Source organism: Benincasa hispida, chromosome 10 (genome assembly GCF_027475165.1).
Source record: "Benincasa hispida cultivar pf3 chromosome 10, pf3_genome.v1.1, whole genome shotgun sequence".
NCBI lineage: Eukaryota > Viridiplantae > Streptophyta > Magnoliopsida > Cucurbitales > Cucurbitaceae > Benincasa > Benincasa hispida.
Genome location: NC_143487.1, coordinates 28,135,021 through 28,139,034, shown reverse-complemented (window position 1 = coordinate 28,139,034; position 4,014 = coordinate 28,135,021).

The following is a 4,014-nucleotide window of genomic DNA, read 5'->3' as shown; positions in this document are numbered from 1 at the left end:
AAAGGGTTGAGAACATGGTCATTGCACGGGAGATCATGGACTCGTTGCAAGATTTGTTTGAATGTCAGTTCTTACTTTTCGGGCATAGAGGGATGGATGACAAAGACACCAGTAGTGTCAGTTCCCAAGTTAAACTCCAGGAAGAGAAAGCAAGTGTTGCTAACTTTGTTAAAGTTCATCGACGAGAAGTGTTCTTTGACATGGAACTTAAAGCTTATTTAGGTTCTGATACTAATCCCACTACTCTCCAAAAGAGGAGGAAGTCTAAAGATAGTAAATATGATTTGTTGGTCTTGGATACGTGTTTGGTAGAGAATGATGATTTTGTCTGGATCCTTGATTCAGGTGCTACTAATCACGTCAGTTTCTCTTACCAAGGATTTAGTTCCTGGAAAACGTTGTCACAATGAGAGATGACTCTTCGAGTTAACGTATTGGTGAGGTTGTTTTAGTTGTTGTTATAGGTAGGCTGAAGTTATTTTTGGACAAGAACCATTATCTGTTACTGGATAATGTTTTTGTAGTTCCTCATATCAAGAGGAACTTAATCTCGGTTTCTTGTCTCATTGAACAAGGTTATACCATCTTCTTTTCTAAGAGTAAAGTGTTTATTTTCAAGAATGGTATGGAGATTGGTTTTGGTTCAATAGAAAGTAACTTATATGTACTAAGGCCGTTAGTCATAAAAGCCTTGTTTAATACTGAAATGTTCAGTACGGAAACAACGGCTTAAAAGACCAAAGGTTTCTCCTAAGGAAAATGCCCATCTTTGGTATCTAAGGTTAGATCACATCAACCTCAATAGGATTGAGAAGTTTGTGAAATGTGGACTTCTAAAGAGTTTAGAAGAAAACTCCTTGCCAGCGTGTGAATTATGCCTCGAAGACAAGATGACCAAACGACCTTTTACTGGAAAAGGTTACAGAGCCAAGGAAGCCTTGGAGCTTGTACATTCAGACCTTTGTGGTCCGATAAGTGTTAGCACTCGAGGTGGGTATGAATATTTCATCTCTTTCATAGATGATTATTCAAGGTAGGGGTATCTCTACCTAATGCAACGTAAGTCTGGAGCCCTTGACAAGTTTAAGGAGTATAAGGCTGAAGTTGAAAACTTGTTAGGTAAGACGATAAAAACACTATGATCTGATCGTGGTGGAGAGTATATGAACCTCCAATTCAAGAACTATATGATAGAACATGGGATTATGTCCCAACTCTCAGCCTCAGGTACACCTCAGCAAAATGGTATATCAGAAAGGAGAAAAAGAACTTTGTTGGACATGGTTCGGTCTATGATGAGTTATGCTCATCTTCCAGACTTGTTTTGGGGTTTCACAGTGGAGACTGCATGTTATATTCTGAACAACGTTCTCTCGAAAAGTGTTTCTGAAATACCTTTTGAGCTGTGAAGAGGACGTAAAGGTAGTTTACACCACTTCAGAATTTGGGGGTGTTCAACCCATGTGCTTGTGACTTACCCAAAGAAGTTGGAACCGCGTTTGAAATTTTTCCTCTTTGTAGGCTACCCTAGGGAAACGAGGGGTGGATACTTCTATGATCCGAGTGAGAACAAAGTGTTTGTTTTTACAAATGCCATCTTCTTGGAAGAAGACCACATCAGGGATCATTAACCACGAAGTAAGCTTATGTTACGTGAGATTTCTAGTGAGACCGAGACTACTGAGGGTTTAACAAGAGTTGTTGAACAAACCGACAGATTAACAAGAGTTGTTGAGGTCGGTACATCTAATCAACCAGCTCAAGAGTTGAGACTGCCTCGACATAGTGGGAGGGTTATGAATCCACCGGAATGCTACATGGGTTTGACTGAAGCCCAGAACATCATTTCTAATGATGGGGTCGATGATCCATTGTCTTTTAAGTAAGCAATAGAGGATGTTGACAAAGATGAGTGATTAAGGCCATGAACCAGGAGATGGAGTCTATGTACTTTAATAACGTCTGGGAGCTTGTGGATCAGCCTAATGGGGTAAAACCTATAGGGTGTAAGTGGATCTACAAGCGAAAGAGAGATGTAGAAGGAAAGGTGCAAACCTTTAAGGCTAGACTCGTGGCAAAGGGTTATACCCAGGTCAAGGGAGTGGACTATGAGGAAACTTTCTCACTTGTTGTCATGCTAAAGTCTATCAGGATACTCCTGTCCACGACCACATTTTATGATTATGAGATATGGCAAATGGACGTTAAGACTGCCTTTCTCAATGGTAATATTGAGGAGACAATCTACATGGCTCAACCAGAGGAATTCATAGTTCCAGATCAAGAGCAAAGAGTTTGCAAGCTTAATAGGTCCATTTATGTGTTGAAACAAGCGTCTAGACTGTGGAAAATTAGATTTGACATTGCGGTCAAATCGTTTGGCTTTAATCAAAACGTTGGCTGTTGTCAACTGGGAAAGACCAGCTAGTGCAACAGAGGTACGTAGTTTCCTAGGCCTGGTCGGATACTACAGACGTTTTGTTGAGGATTTCTCATGATTAGCATTACCTTTGACAGCTTTGACAAGGAAGAATGCTAAGTTTGAGTGGTTGGATAAATGCAAATAGAGTTTCTAGGAGCTGAAAAAGAGATTAGTGACAGCACCTATTCTGACACTTCCTATAACAGGGAAGGAGTATGTGATCTATTGTGACACTTCGAGGCAAGGATTAGGTTGCGTGCTTATACAGGAAGGAAAGGTAATAGCTTATGCTTTAAGGCAGTTGAAGAAGCATGAGTGTAATTACCCTACCTATGATCTTGAGCTAGCAGCAGTTGTTTTAGCACTGAAGATCTGGAGACATTATTTATTCGGTGAGAAGTGCCACATTTTCACAGATCATAAGAGCCTGAGGTATATCTTTTATCAGAAAGAGCTAAATCTGAGACAGAGGCGATGGCTAGAACTGATTAAAGACTATGACTGTACCATTAAATACCATCCGGGTAAGGCTAACGTAGTGGCAGATGCATTAAGTAGGAAGTCGAGACTTCCAGAGAGTGCCTTGTGTGGTATTCGAGCAAACTTGCTAAGTGAGTTAAGAGGTTTTAGGGCGGTTGTGACTGCAGAGAGTTCAGGGAGTCTTTTAGCTCAATTTCAGGTTAGGTCTTCTCTAGTAGCAAAGATTGTGAGAAGACAGCCAGAGGATAGTAACTTAAAAAAGATGCTTGCAAAGTCCAAGCAAGGCCCAGAGGCAGAATTTAAGTTGAGAGCAGACGGAGCCATAGTTAAGCAGAGAAGACTATGCATTCCGAGTATTAGTGAGCTTAAGGGTGATATACTAGAGGAAGCTCATAGTTCAGCTTACGCTATGCATCCAGGAAACACCAAGATGTATGGAATTTTGAAGAAAACTTATTGGTGGCCTGGTATGAAGCGAGAGATAGCCAAATATATTGATAAATGTTTGATCTACCAACAGGTTAAACTAGTGAGACAGAAGCCAGAAGGACTCCTTTAATCCACTGCCAGTGCCGAAGTGGAAATGGGAGCATATTACCATGGATTTTCTGTTTCAATTACCTCGTACTACTGGTGGACATGATGGTATATGGGTAATAGTAGACAGACTCACCAAGACAGCGTGGTTTATACTAATTAAAGCGATGTCTACACTAGATCAGCTAGTTAAGCTATACGTCGACAGAATTGTGAGTCAGCATGGAGTGCCAGTGTCCAGAGTTTCAGATAGGGATCCGAGGTTTACTTCTAAGTTTTGGCCTAATGTGCAGAAAGCAATGGGAACAAAGTTGAAGTTCAGTACAACATTTCATCCCCAGACAGATGGTCAGTCAGAGAGAACCATCCAGACCTTAGAAGACATGTTGAGAGCATGTGACCTTCAGTTTAAGGGAAGTTGAGATACCCACTTATCACTTATGGAGTTTGCTTATAATAACAGCTATCAGTCTAGTATCGGCATGGCACCATTCGAGGCTTTGTATGGCAGACCATGCAGAACTCCTGTATGCTGGAACGAAGTGGGAGAGCGAAAGCTAGTTGGTCCTGAGTTA